The sequence below is a fragment of the Asterias amurensis genome, chromosome 6 (assembly GCF_032118995.1).
Source record: "Asterias amurensis chromosome 6, ASM3211899v1".
Classification (NCBI taxonomy): domain Eukaryota; kingdom Metazoa; phylum Echinodermata; class Asteroidea; order Forcipulatida; family Asteriidae; genus Asterias; species Asterias amurensis.
The window spans coordinates 20,589,092-20,604,814 of record NC_092653.1 but is presented as its reverse complement, the minus strand read 5'-3'; the positions used below and the strand labels follow the sequence as shown (position 1 = coordinate 20,604,814).

The 15,723-nt window shown below is 39.6% G+C and overlaps 1 protein-coding gene across 5 annotated transcripts in view; it reads left to right on the top strand.

The window, feature by feature from the left end:
• LOC139938483 (mRNA export factor GLE1-like) overlaps nt 1-15,723 on the top strand; it is a 117,485-nt gene that overhangs the window by 1,121 nt on the left and 100,641 nt on the right. The window contains exons 1-2 of one of the 5 annotated variants that reach the window (XM_071934037.1): nt 8,860-8,870; nt 9,349-9,399. The exons of 1 other annotated variant lie outside the window; for it this stretch is intronic. The gene's annotated coding sequence lies outside the window, so the exon portion shown is untranslated. Of the gene's footprint in view, nt 1-5,122; nt 5,280-8,589; nt 8,610-8,859; nt 8,871-9,348; nt 9,482-15,723 lie in introns of those variants that run through there. 3 more of the 5 variants (XM_071934039.1, XM_071934042.1, XM_071934038.1) reach the window with 3 other exon arrangements.

Sequence of the window (15,723 nt, the reverse complement as noted above, 5' to 3'; positions counted from 1 at the left end):
GTTTCCAATGACGTGTACACGATTTTAGAATCTAAGGCCCCATTCATCGTGATTTATTGAGCGTACGTCCAACGACGCATACAAAGCTGTCTGAGCACCAAATAAAGTGAGTTTTCGGAACATCCTGTGCAACAGATAATCTACTGTTTTTACCACCGCTTTTGGGAGTAACAGAGCGTCGGCCTCATTAATTTTTAGTTTATTCTCATATCAATTAATTCTCATGTAAACTTTCTGGTCAACATCCGCCGGGGCGCGCGCCCCGCGTGCGACGAAGTCCCCTGATAAAACATCAAATTTTATATGTTATCATAATTATCTGTGGAACCCTATACAAACTAAAATAATAGAAACGGTAATTTTATTGGTCTTTAATAACTACTCCTACATTCTCTCACTTAATTCACTTTCAGAAAACATTTGCCTAGTTATTTTTTGGGTTTGTATGCCAGCTACCCCTATATACATCCTCTCACTTAATCACTTTCAGAAAACATTTGCCTTGTTGTTTTAAGGGTTTGTAGGCCAGTTTGGTTAATTTTGTATGGAGAAATTCGTAAAAAGTACCCGATTCAGCTGCACATGAGGGCTCTTTCGATAACAAAACTAGCCTTGCTCAAGGCAGTTGAATTATTCACTCCGAAAAAAGACCGCCGCTGTATAAAAACCCACCCGTATTCACTGTGCGTAAAACCCACCCGTATTCACTGTGCGTAACATCGCACGACACGATGCCCCCGTACACTATCCGCATGCGGAGGCCGTTAGGCCGACAGCCTTGTAGGATCTGTGTTGAAGCCACTGACCTCATTACTATAACAAGCGAAGAGTTCCCACGGTCAGCTCATTACCATAATGCCCGCGAAAGACGAGACATGTTTACCTCACACACCACCACCACGGACACATGATAGGGTCCAAAGGTCGTGATAAGGGAAGTGCGTGATTGGACGTCAAAATGAATAATTCATTTGCCTTACATCCTGTGTTGTCTGATAGGTCTGACGAACAATATACATATTCATAAGCTGCATACTAGCATATCCTAGAGCCCCCCCCCCCCCAATTTCGTCCACTATTGGAATTTTTTCAATACAACACATTAAAACGGGAAGATACAGATCCGACAAGGCTGTCGGCCTGACGGCCTCCGCATGCGGTTAGTGGTGTACGAGTGCGATGACTTGTGTGAACAGTATTCGTGCGATGTGACAGTATGTATACGGGTGGGTCATTCGGTGTGATCGCACACACCATGCACAGGGTATACGGCGGGTGGGTTTACAGCTGCGTCTTTTCGGAGCGAATAATGCGACTGCCTTGAGCAAGGCTATAACAAAACCCGACGGCCGATTGCTTAATACAAAACGGATTTGGCAAAATCTACATCCCGAGTCCTGACCAAACTGCGTTCCAACAATTTTGTTGCTTCAGAACTTTTAATGGAATGTTCGTTTACAGCTTCAGAACAGCCGTTGATGTTTCACAAAGTTCGTAACTATGAAAGCATACTATTCTTAAACGGTGATTTCATGTACTCTTTTGTAGGTTTAACTGGCAAAACCTATACAATGTATATGAAAAGAATCAGTAATGTATTTCATTTCTTTTTGAAAATGTTTCAACTTTTGCGTGTATACGTTCTGTGTGTGGGGATGACATGGACTGTACCACTAATGGTGCAGAGTTAAATGGAACAAATAAAGTTTCACAACAATGGGTTGCTGTTTGATGCGTTTAAAAAATGCTGGAAAGTTGGGTAGGCCTACATGAGTGACTAAATTGTAATAAACACATAACAGATGCATGTATTAAAGCCTAATGTTTTTTTATTACACACGCGAAATTAAACCCCCCGTACAAAATGGTATATACACAATGCCATTTACCCCTCTGCGAAACATCAATGAGTCACTCTGGAATGTTAATGGGAGTCCGAGGTTGCCACCCACTTCAAACCTAAAGAGGTGGCTCTGTGTACAGCCTACACAGCTTCCCCCCTTAGACCAACAGGTGGCCCATATCAAAACCAGACAACCACAGAGGTGACTCTGTGTTCAGTCTACGGCTTCCCCCTTCGACCAACAGGTGGCCCATATCAAAACCAGACAACCACACATGTAAGGAGATATCGCTCGTGACTCCAGCCAATCAGACAACTCGTAAGAGGGAGTTAGGTTCAGGATTTTGTAGACTTGCACCCGACGTCTGTAACGACACAACCGTGTTGGATTCCACAAGGATGCCATGCCACTGGCCCTTCTAATTTTCAATCCAAGATGGCGCGGGTTACGCTTTTAATAGTAAAGATTAGATGTAAACCATAGAAAGTGTTGCCAAATCCTTTTTATGGTTTACATACCAGTAGTATTTTGTGTGTGTAAGTTTATGGTTTACAAAACATGAACATGCAACAAACATTTATAAATCATGGTTCATAAACCATGGAAATTTTACGCATCTTTAAAACATGGTTTATAAACCAGAAAAAAATGAAGCATCAAATTCATGGTTTACAAATCATGGTTTATAAACCATGAAAATTGGGTCATCTTAAAAACATGGTTTATAAACCATGGAAATTTAAGCATGAAAATCATGGTTTATAAAGCATAAAAATAGAAGCACGAAAATCATGGTTTAAAAATTACGGTTTATAAACCATAAAAATTGAAGCATGAAAAACATGGTTTACAAATCATGGTTTATAAACCATGACAGTTGAGGCATCTTGAAAACATGGTTTATAAACCATGAAAATTGAAATGTGAAAATCATGGTTTATAAACCATGAAATCGGAGGCATCTAAAAAACATGGTTTGTAAACCATGAAAATTGAAGCATCAAATTCATGGTCTAAAACCATGAAAATTGAGGCATCAAGTTTAGTTTACAAATCATGGTTTATAAACCATAAAAAACGTGCACTCACAAATCATGGTTTATAAACCATAAAAAATGTGCACAAATTACGGTTTATAAACCATAAAAACTGAACGTGGGTTGTGTTCAACCTCTTTCCTAGCCTTGCTCAAGGCAGTCGCATTATTCGCTCCGAAAAGACGCCGCTGTAAACCCACCCGTATACCCTGTGCGTGGTGCGTGCGATCACACCGCATGGCCCACCCGTTTACACACTGTCACATGGTACGACTACTGTGCACACAAGTCATCCGCACTCGTACCACTAACCGCATGCGGAGGCCGTCAGGCCGACAGCCTTGTCGGGTCTGTAACTTCCGGGTTTAATGTGTTGTATTGAAAAATTTCCACTAGTGGAAAAAATTGGGGGGGGGGGGGCTCTCGGATATGCTAGTATGCAGTCCATGAATATGTATATCTTTCGTCAGACCTATCAGACAACACAGGATGTGAGGCAAATGAATTATTCATTTTGACGTCCAATCACGCACGCCTATCATGATCGCTGAGTGTCCGTGGTGGTGGTGTGTGATCTTTCCCGGGCATTATGGTAATGAGCTGACCGTGGGCACTCTCCGCTTATAATAGTAATGAGGTCAGTGGCTTCAACACAGACCCTACAAGGCTGTCGGCCTGACGGCCGACGCATGTGGATAGTGTACGGGGGCATCGTGTCGTGCGATGTTACGCACAGTGAATACGGGTGGGTTTTTATACAGCGGCAGTTTTTTTTCGGAGTGAATAATTCGACTGCCTTGAGCAAGGCTACCTCTTTCCTAAAGCATTCTTGCTGATCTGCAATCTAGACTGGGCCCCTATCTTTATCCGTCGCTGCCGCTAGATCCAGTGATTAATTCCCATTGGATACAATGCACGTGCAGTGACCATAGTATGGCAGTGACATAGATGCCCAAATAGTCACTGCTCTCAAGTCCGCAATGGAATTTGACTGCGTATCTATACTGGAAATGACAGAGGTCAGAGGTCAAACTACACGCCGGTTTTGCAATATGTTTGGAGCCCGGTCTCGAGCGTTATTCAGCAGTGGGCAAACACACCTCCACGTACAGGTGTGGCGGTTTCAGTCTTCCGCCGTGTTCAGTTTTCTGGGTGACGTAGCCGGACATTTCAGCACGTTGTTCGCACGGTTTTAGCTTTCCGGCGTGTTCAGTTTTCCGGGTGACGTAGTCAGACAAAAATACCGCCGCGAGTACCCTGGCGAGTACTGAGACTAGTGTAGTGTAGTTCTCTCAGTGACCCCAAATTGTTTCTACTACGATTCTTTTCTGTTTAGTCACATATTATCTTGCCCCATCTTAACACGTATTCGTGTGTACAACACTGCTTGTGTTACTGGTTAATACGGTGGCTGATCTCCGCCAACAAATAAACACTTTTTCAGAAGGGCGTTATAACGCCCAGTAGGGCGCATTTTGTTACGGTTTACAAACTATGATTTGTAAACCATTTGATGCCTCAATTTTCATGGTTTATAACCCATGAATTTGATGCTTCAGTTTTCATGGTTTACAAACCATGTTTTTTTTAGATGCCTCCGATTTCATGGTTTATAAACCATGATTTTCACGTGTCAATTTTCATGGTTTATAATCATGTTTTCAAGATGCCTCAACTTTCATGGTTTATAAACCATGATTTGTAAACCATGTTTTTCATGCTTCAATTTTTATGGTTTATAAACCATGATTTATAAACCATGATTTTCATGTTTCAATTTTCTTGGTTTATAAACCATGTTTATTAAATGCCTCAATTTTTATGGTTTATAAACCATAATTTTTAAACCATGATGTTCGTGCTTCTATTTTTATGGTTTATAAACAGTGGCGTAACCAGAGGGGGGGGGGGGGGGGCAGGGGGGGGGGCCGGCGCCCCCCCCCCCCGCTCAGAACCCTTGCCCCCCCCCCTCTTGCATACCCCCCATATGAAATCAGTGATAAGTATATTCTTATAGGCCTTATATATAAATCGTTTAAGGCTGCATAAAATGCTGTCGTAAAAGGAAAACCTTTATTCATATCAGTAGGCCCTATGTGGACTATAACATGAAAAATGCGTGGAAACGCGCGCGCGATCGTATTGGCGGTAAATGTTTGTTGTGGTTTTGCGGTTACAGAGAGTGCAGGATGTGACAAAGTTCTGTTAAATACGTGGTGGTCTGAACGCAGACCAATACTAATAGCTCCGTAAACACAAAGTCAGATCATGGAGGTAGAAATTTCTACCTCCATGGGCAGATGCACTACAGAGAAATTTACTACAGCAAACAAATGGCCAGCGAAAAAGGTTGCTTAGACCATTTCTTCTCCTTTGAAGCAAGCGGTGCAATTGAGAGGTAGGCCTATTTTAAATATCCGTTTCATAACTAAAATGTGATTATTAAATACCCACAATTTCGATCCTGTATTTTTTTTGGATGGCTTACACTTGTTACAATAAGGCCGAGTAAAAAAAAGAAACATGTTTAGTGTCTGGGTTTCTCAAAAAAAGGAAGGAGGAGGGGCTTTTTATTTTTTATTTCAAGATGGCCGCCATGAATGTCAAATTTCAACTGTTTTTTTCTGCCGCTGAAATACACAAAACATTAATGAAACAGTTTGGTCAAGGCATTCAGACAAGACATTCAGATTTTTTTTTTTTTGCTGAGATCATTTAAAATAACCCTTTTCCAAAAAAAAAAAAAAATGTGCATAAAAAAAACTTAAGAAAAAAAAAGAGGTGTCCTGTAAAAAGGAAGCGGGCGGGGACGCTAAACATTTCTATTTTTCTATTTTTACTTGGCCTAATATTATTATGTTTTGGGTATTTACACACCCACAAAGACTATTTGAGAATGCCGTGTACAGCTCTAAATTGGTACTTGGTGACCACAGTTGGTAATTTAATCCTTTTATACAGTCACAAAGTTTTATCTTATACAAAATGACATGTTCTCTAAGATTTTGTTGTTTTCGCAATCTTTTGTTACCTGCTGACTATGTAGACTGTTTTAGAACTGCATTGGTGTGTATCAACTATATACCAGTTAACACATTTAATAATAATCTTGCACTTCTTTGGCCCCCCCAAATTTAATCTTTGCCCCCACTTGCCCCACCAAATGAAAATGTCTAGTTACGCCACTGTTTATAAACCATGATTTTCATGCTTAAATTTCCATGGTTTATAAACCATGTTTTTAAGATGACCCAATTTTCATGGTTTATAAACCATGATTTGTAAACCATTAATTTGATGCTTCATTTTTTTCTAGTTTATAAACCATGTTTTAAAGATGCGTAAAATTTCCATGGTTTATGAACCATGATTTATAAATGTTTGTTGCATGTTCATGGTTTGTAAACCATAAACTTACACACACAAAATACTACTGGTATGTAAACCATAAAAAGGATTTGGCAACAGTTTCTATGGTTTACATCTAATTGCTATAAACCATGGTAAAAACATGCCTTAAAAATGCCAAACAATTAATTGACAGACGGCACCCCATAGCCATCAGGCAGTCCTCGATCGGGGAGCCATCAGGCAGTTCGCGCGAGAGCAGTGATCTCGCGAGAGCACTATCTCAGCGCGTGGGGCCGATTTACTTCAGCCTCGCGCAAACATATGATGGCCCGATTTAAATTTGTGCCATATATAACTCTATAATTTGTGCGCACTCATAGAGTTATATATAAGAACTAGAGGGCGCACGAGTGATGCTTCGTGCACAAACGCAGCGGGACCGCAAGATGACATGCGCGTCATTCTGCACGCGCGTTGAATATGAAATACACGTTTGAGTTTGTTTTTATTGAACGCTCACCCGATGCTGTTTGTTCAACTTACAAAATGGCTGCACAAACACACGCTGTGAGATGCCAGTTTTGTCAACTTAGAAAATGGCCGCCTGCGCGCATGCCGGAGCAGGTATATAGGCCAGTGCGCCCTCTAGTTCTTATATATAATTCTATGTGCGCACTAGATATTCCACACAAATTTCAGGCCGTGCGCAAATCAGATGCGGCCTTACAGCTAGCCTTCAGTCAAGGCGCAGTGTCAAGCACGACCCCAGATATCACGCAGTCACGCTGTCGCGAGGTGTCGGTCCCCCTCTCCCTTTCCCAGCGAAACGTGCGCAATGATTACCAAGTGCCAGACCCGAGGCTGAATTTACGGCTCAATGATTTTCGTTCCCGATTTTAACCTTTGATGGCTGTTGACGTCCTTTGTATGAGACTTTTATGTCTTATATATATGGGTGCACATGTCTTATATGAAACTACGCCCAATATAGAGGGCGCTGTTAAATATATTTGTGTTTGTCTTTTATATTTGAGTTTTTTGGTCTTGCCGTTGATCCTTAATATAATTATTTTCGGTGGTCTTCTATATACTTGTTCTGATCATTATATATTTATTATTTTGCTCTTAAATATATTGGTTTGCTCTTATATACGGTTTTGCTCCTTTATATATAGTTTTGCTCCTATATATATGAGTTTGCTCTTATATATATGGGTTTGCTCTTATATATATGGTTTTGCTCCTTTATATATAGTTTTGCTCCTATATATATGAGTTTGCTCTTATATATATGGGTTTGCTCTTACTATGGTTTTGCTCCTATATATATGGGTTTGCTCTTATATATATGGTTTTGCTCCTCTATATATAGTTTTGCTCCTATATATATGAGTTTGCTCTTATATATATGGTTTTGCTCCTCTATATATAGTTTTGCTCCTATATATATGAGTTTGCTCTTATATATATGGGTTTGCTCTTATATGTATGGTTTTGCTCCTTTATATATAGTTCTGCTCCTATATATATATGAGTTTGCTCTTATATATATGGGTTTGCTCTTATATATATGGTTTGCTCCTATAATATGGGTTTGCTCTTATATATAGTTGCTCCTTTATATATAGTTTTGCTCCTATATATATGAGTTTGCTCTTATATATATGGTTTTGCTCCTCTATATATAGTTTTGCTCCTATATATATGAGTTTGCTCTTATATATATGGGTTTGCTCTTATATGTATGGTTTTGCTCCTTTATATATAGTTCTGCTCCTATATATATATGAGTTTGCTCTTATATATATGGGTTTGCTCTTATATATATGGTTTGCTCCTATAATATGGGTTTGCTCTTATATATAGTTTTGCTCCTATATATGTGAGTTTGCTCTTATATATATGGGTCTGCTCTTATATATATGGTTTTGCTCCTTTATATATAGTTTTGCTCTTATATATATGAGTTTGCTCTTATATATATGGTTTTGCTCCTTTTTATATAGTTTTGCTCCTATATATGGGTTTGCTCATTTAGTCATAAACGGCCCCTCATACTATGGCCTACGCGACCCGTTGTGGCGGTTTCAGTCTTCCGCCGTGTTATAGTGTTCATAGGTTTTGGCGGTACGTCAGCCGGTCAACAACGTCAGAGCCAATGAACAGCTCTGCCTGAGTAGCTCCACCCACAATTTACAAAAACGACGACCGTTGTACAAGGGTCCTTTATTGTGGGTCATCACAGCAGGGTGAATATTCATGCATCGGCCTCTGCGTGATGACGACCTAGTTCACAGGGGTGATCTATCTCACTGCGCCATTTTTTTCCCAGCGTGTGAAAATGGTCAACCTTTAGTTGGGACTTTTTTAAATTGCGGTAAGCTGTTTGTCACAGGCCCAATCAAGTAAAATTTGTGCAAAAAAGAATTGAAGTTGTTGGGTATACATACCACACACGTACACGTGGACACACACGTGCAGACGACCGAAAGTAAGCTTCCATATCTGTGTTTTGATTGGCCAACCGAGGTGAGTCAGTCAGACCAATCAAAACAAACCCAGCTACGGTAGCTTTCAGTCACTGCATTTATCCAATGGTATCATTACACCCAATGGAATCACTGGATCTGAATAGCTGGTACCTGTCTAGCCTTGCTCAAGGCAGTCGAATTATTCACTCCGAAAAAAGACCGCCGCTGTATAAAAACCCACCCGTATTCACTGTGCGTAAAACCCACCCGTATTCACTGTGCGTAACATCGCACGACACGATGCCCCCGTACACTATCCGCATGCGGAGGCCGTCGCGGCCTCCGCATGCGGTTAGTGGTGTACGAGTGCGATGACTTGTGTGAACAGTATTCGTGCGATGTGACAGTGTGTATACGGGTGGGTCATTCGGTGTGATCGCATACACCATGCACAAGGTATACGGCGGGTGGGTTTACAGCTGCGTCTTTTCGGAGCGAATAATGCGACTGCCTTGAGCAAGGCTAGTACCTGTCTTTATCCGTGCGGATAAAGACAGGGGCCCAGTCTAGGCCCAGTCTAGTTTTCACTTTGTTTGAAACTTGCATGTTGAGGGCGCCCTTTTTAAAAAAAAGAGTACTTAACAGTGCTTTGGACACTTTGTACCGGCCATCACGACACTCGTCGACATGTTAAAGGTGAAAATAGGTGCTTTTTATTTAACAATTTTGTTTAATCGTCAAACTTGATTGTACACTGATAATCCAATGAACATTGAAGGTAAATATTTTAAGGATGTAGTTTTTTGTACGAATACCGGACACTTCGGCACCTCGCTCGCATGCAATGCAAACTCTCGGCAGCCACTCTGCACTTAGAACATTGTAGAATGTCGGCACCATACAAACTCGGCACCGGGTTTTTACTGACCAACAAACTCGGCACCAAGCATAAGGTTTGTGTCAGGACACTTCGTACCTTTGTCATGTTTGTGTCACTTCAAGGTACGAAGTGACTTTGGACACTGTACCTTGGACACTTCGTACCTTCTTACAAGACACTTCGTACCTTCTCACGAGTCACTTCGTACCTTCTTACAAGACACTTCGTACCTTCTTACAAGACACTTCGTACCTTCTCACGAGTCACTTTGTGCCTTTTCAAGAGACACTTAATTCCTACCTTTGTACTAATTCGGGATTTCTGCATCGTTTATGATTATTTTGTGCTTTGTGATCGGATGATTATGAAATAATACTAAATAGCAAATCAAACCAACTGTTACTAGGCCTAATAGCAAGGCCTATCTAGTTGGGACCAAGAAGCTATTTTGACGATTGCATGATTGTTTGACCTTAAAATATTTGTAAAAAATATTGGCAGAAGATGTTGTCCTTGGCGGTAATTAACTTTTTTTTATTTATACAAAAATATTAATTTCACATTAAAAATGACATTCACATATTCAACAAAAATTGTAATTCATTAATCATTAAGTATTATATTATTAATTTTTATCTCAACGAACATTAAATTATTGAGGGATACACATTTTAATGAAGGTACGAAGTGACTCGGCCGAGGGTATGAAGTGACTCAGCTGATGGTCACTTCGTACCCCGCCCATGGTACGAAGTGACCAATTTGGTTTTGGTACGAAGTGTCCTGAAGGTACGAAGTGTCCAGGGTACGAAGTGGCAAAGGTACGAAGTGGCAAAGGTACGAAGTGTCCGACATCCATAAGGTTTATTGCGATTCAGAAACGCAATGCACTGTGGGAAGGAATATGGGGCGGTTTCTATGCAGTTTCTACGACTCACGCACGCTATACCTTTGTATGGGTTCAACAGCGCCCTCTCTTGATATTTTGCTATTTGCGATAAACCTTATGCCAAGCATCACCTTGAACAGACAAGTGGTTTCAAAATAAAGTAACGTATCCTCCTCTTACCACTTATCTTTTTTCAAAATAAAGCTTTTGTCACTAATATGTGTTTTGACGAGTGGAATGTGAATAAACAGTTAACTAAGGTTTTAAAAAATCAGTTCTTATGTTTACAAATTTAAGAGTAGACCCCGACCCGAGAGGGCAGACTTTGCCTGTAATGCGTAGAGTAAACACATTTGCAAAGTACATGTACGGACCAAGTCGTGAGTTTGTACGTTTAAAAAAAACGGCAATGCCGACCAGATGTACATGTATTGCTGCTGAATGCAGAAAAACACTTTTTGAAATGTACCAACTTAAGACTTGGACGTACATGTACTTTGCACGTGTGTTTACTATACGCATTGCAGGCAAAGTCTGCCTCGAATTGACGTCACAAAAGGGGTAGGCGGAGTCAGCCCCCCAAACAACTTCATATATTTTTTAAACATATAAATCGTGACAAACAATTACTAAAAAAATTGTTTTATTGTTCGTAAGCATATATACTCTTATGTTTGAAAGAAAAAAAATATTTCCAGGTGACTTTAATATTTGTAATATTAGCAGAGGGCTCTGTTCTGTAGCCGCCACTGTTTACTTTTTTTCTCCAGTGTTTGCTTATTTTTATCGGTTTAATCTTTGCTGAGTTTTTGGCATCGTCTTTATATTTATTGTTGACGTGTTTGGTAAGCTTTCTGTGCTTTTGTGTGATATAGGCCTATTTTTGTGCTTTATCCGATTTGTATTGCTTGTTATTTTGATGTTTTTGATGTGGTTTTTATCTCCGGTCGAGTTCACTATTTAATGTGTGATCATCATGGTTGTTGCCTTTTAGTGCCCGTGCTCGTCTCTTGGTGTTTTTACATCTGATTTTTATCATACATAAGTCACAGGTTCAAACCTTTCCTGATGCTGAGAAACAAGTATTTTGTGTCTTCACACCAATACATGATTGTGTCTGACTAATTTTGTTGTGTCATTTTCACCCTGTCATGGGGTAACATTACAGTTGTGCCGTACTGGGTTTAATTTCTCTAAAGTTCCATTAGTAAAATGCCATGACCCTCCACATGACATAACAATATTTATATGGATATTGCTGTTAACCCAGGCCCTCGTATTGGATCCACTAATAATGACGAGTTGCATTTTATACATTCAGATAGTTCTCATTCTATCATGTCTAGTAATTCAACTATAATGTATTCCCGTGGTCAGCTTTTTAATATCCGTAAGACTTCTTGTCACTCCATTCAGCCTGGATTGCTTTCTATTCTGAAAGCAAATGGAATTTTTCGGTTCAGGGGTAATAGAGCGGGTCATTGTAACTATAAGTGTAAAACTCCTGTTCAAATTGGTCACCGGCTTGATTATGTTCATAATGGGTGAGCTTTGGAAAACCGCACTCCTGTCCTGAAACACATCAATTGTTGTAAATCCTGCTATATTAATAGTTTTAAAAAAATTGCCGCTAGAGGGCACTGTTCGTTTGTGAATTAGATCTTATAGGTGGATTGATATTAGTTTTAGACAGTGTCACTCGGTTCATTCATAAAAATAACCGGATCTAATTGCTTTTTCTTTTGATCGTGATTGACTCTACGTGAAGGAAAACTTTCGTAATCTTTGAACAAATTACGTCAGAAATGTCATTGTTTTAACTCTTCACGGAGGTGAGCATAGTTAATTACTTAATTTATGCTGTTTTATGCTGTCTTAATAGAAGTTTCATAAGGATTCAGACTAAACATTCCTATCAGTTGTCGCCCGACGTCTGCGGATATTCGGATATTAAAGAATATCCGGTTACTTGGTTGAAATTACAGAACTATCCGGTTTATAAATAGGTATTCGCGCCCATTGCGGATATCCGGTTAAGAAAAAAAAGGCATTCGCGGTTACGGATAGGAAAACCCATTCGCCATTAACCGGATATTCAAATAATTTGCCCAGGCCTAATAGTAAGGCTGATTTGTTTGCCCTTACAGAGACTTGGTTTACAGATATGGATGTTGCCCACAAGGTTGAAGCAACTCCACCTGGTTTTAGATTGCTTGATAATCCCTGGAAAAACCGTGTTGGGGGAGGCACTGCTTTGTTGTTTCGTGACCATTTGAATGTCAAGAAAATTGCTGGTGATGAACTAGACTCATTTGAGTTTTCAGAAGTGTCTTTAGGCATTAATATGTGTAAATTACGACTTGTAATTATTTATAGGCCACCTTACTCTGCTAGCCACCCTTGTACAGTTAATCAGTTTATCAATGATTTTGCTGATTATTTAGAATCAATTGTTTTATCTTCTGAACCAGTTTTAATAACTGGGGATTTTAACATTCATGTTGACATCTCTGATGATCCAAACACTATACGTTTTTTGTCACTTCTTGAATCCATGGGTCTCCAGCAACATGTTAACAAACCTACTCATGAGATGGGTCACACACTAGATCTTGTTATTACCAGGAAATCAGACATGGTTCTTAACAGCCCCCCGACGCCCCACCACCTTTTTTTTTATCATTTTTCTGTTATTTGCAATTTGCAACAAAACAAGTCTGCTTTTCCTGCTAATCAGATTGTGTATAGGGATATTAAATCCATTGATATTAATTGCTTGAAGGGTGACTTAGTCTCTTCTAGGCTGTGCAGGGACACTCCTCAAGGTCTTGAGGAGCTTACCAAGTGTTATAATACTACGCTAGCTGGTGCCTTCAATACACATGCCCCATTAAAGTCTAAGATGGTCGCCGCTAGGCCCCGTCTGCCTTGGTTTAGTCAAGACATCAACTCTGCCTTGAGGATGAGGAGACGTGCAGAAAAGAAGTGGCGACAGACAAACATGGTCTCTGATCTTTCAGAATATAAGCTTATAAGAAATAGGGTTACTTTTCTTCTTAATAAAGCTCGCTGCAGTTTTTACAAAGACTTTATCGAAGGTAATAGTTCCGACCAGAGGAAATTATTTAGAGCATCTACCCACTGACGTCCTCTACCCACCTTTTAAAGATAAACTGTCTCTTGCCAATGATATGGGTAGCTTTTTTGTAAAGAAAATATCTAATATTCATGCTAAACTTGATGACTTGGAAGTTTCAACCTCTGTGGACAGACCGTTATCTTTTACACCTGAAACAATGTCCAATAATATCCTGTTTGAAAGTTTCATACCACTAACCGAGTCACAGGTAAAACAGCTTGTTGTCAATTCTTCTAAGGGATCATGCGCTCTGGATCCCATGCCTACTAACCTTGTTGGTGAGTGCCTTGATGTTTTGCTTCCAGTAATTACCAACATAAACTCATCATTAGTTTCTGGAACATTTCCTACTGACTGGAAAGAACCTGTAATTATATGTCCTTTATTAGAGAAACCCAATCTTGACATGAAATTAGAAAACTATCGTCCAATCAGTAACTTGCAATCTATTTCTAAATTAACTGAGAGGGCTGTTTGTGACCAACTTTATAGTCACATGTCAAAACACTCCATGTTTCCGGTTCTCCAATCATCTTACCGAAAGCATCATAGTACAGAAACGGCTCTTATTAAGGTTAAAAATGATTTACTGATGAGGATGAATTCCCAACGTGTTATTCTGCTTGTCCTTTTAGATCTGAGTGCAGCGTTCGATACTGTTGATCATGTAATTTTGCTGAAACGTCTTCAGTCTAAATGTGGAGTCTTTGGCAAGGTCCTTGATTGGTTTATGTCCTATTTGTCAGATAGAAGTCAACGTGTATCCATTCAAGGTACCTTATCAGAGAAGTTTAACATCAACTGTGGTGTTCCTCACAGATCCTGCTTAGGACCATTTTTATTTATTGTCTCTATGCCTCTAAATTGTTTGACATCGTTGAGCATCATCTGCCTGATGTCCATTGCTATGCTGATGACACTCAGCTGTATCTATCTTTTAGACCCGACGACGACAACTCTTGTCAAGCTGCTGTGACTATAATCGAAGATATCTTTTACATATTTGCCCCTGAATATTTATAATAAAGCGTATAAATGAAAAGTGATAATTGAATCACCAAGCCGATGTTTAAATTTTAATATTTATAATAATATTGATATGAGGGTTAAAACAAATATTAGAAAATTATATATTATATACGGCACATGGCTTCTTTAAGCTGCTGTATTTTTTTTCCAGAATACTCAGCAGAATGTTCAGTCACATAATTTGACCATCGTCAATGTTGAATTGAAATAGTATTTAATGAAACTTTTTCGGTGGGCAATTTTTTGTATGGCCTCAACATTATGACATATTTTTGTACCTTGTAGAAATGCCTAAAATACCAAACTTTTTGCATTTACAAGTGCATTTTAACCAGTGGAGCCTTACGTGTTTCTAAGTTTTGGTCAAGGGAGAGGAGACTTTTTACTTGGCAAATAAAACCAAATTTTTTGTATCTAGGGACTGTTTACATCGCGCACAGAGAGGTAAAAGATTTGCCACAATTTTAGGGAATACCTTAAAAACAGGACCTCCTACGATACGTGTACTTACACACCGCAAAAATTGTTGTAAAAAAAACGCTATTAGTTAATGGCAAAATACTACGTACTACTAGTTAAATGGGAGTTTCAAGAATCAAGATAAGAATTCCGAACTTTCGAGAAATTTTAGGCCCTCCGGGAATTTACCGTCGACAAGAACCTTGTTTTTAGGCTATTGGCCTAGCTAGGCTGAATTGCGCCCATGTCAAAGAAAGTGCGACCATTTTTATGTTTTGGGCTTTGGCAAATGTTTATAAGAGTTTGTTTAGTTTGGTTGAGGGCTTTTAATGGATTGTTGCTCTTTTTATCAGGGCGTGATTTGCCGAACTGCGCCGGCCGTGATAGTGACTAATTTCTTGACGGCTCTGCGACAGTTCAGTGCGTGATAGCTTTATGGCGTGCACACACCAAAGATCGTTTGTGCAAACTCCTTTCAAGTTTAAGGGTTATTTTGTAACGTCCCGTGCGAAATAACGTAGCTTCTATTTCTGGTAAATTTTAGGATGATTATATTCCTATAATATTTGTAACGGGATCAAACTTTTTCAACTGGGTGCCGAGTTTGTATTTGTACATGTGCCG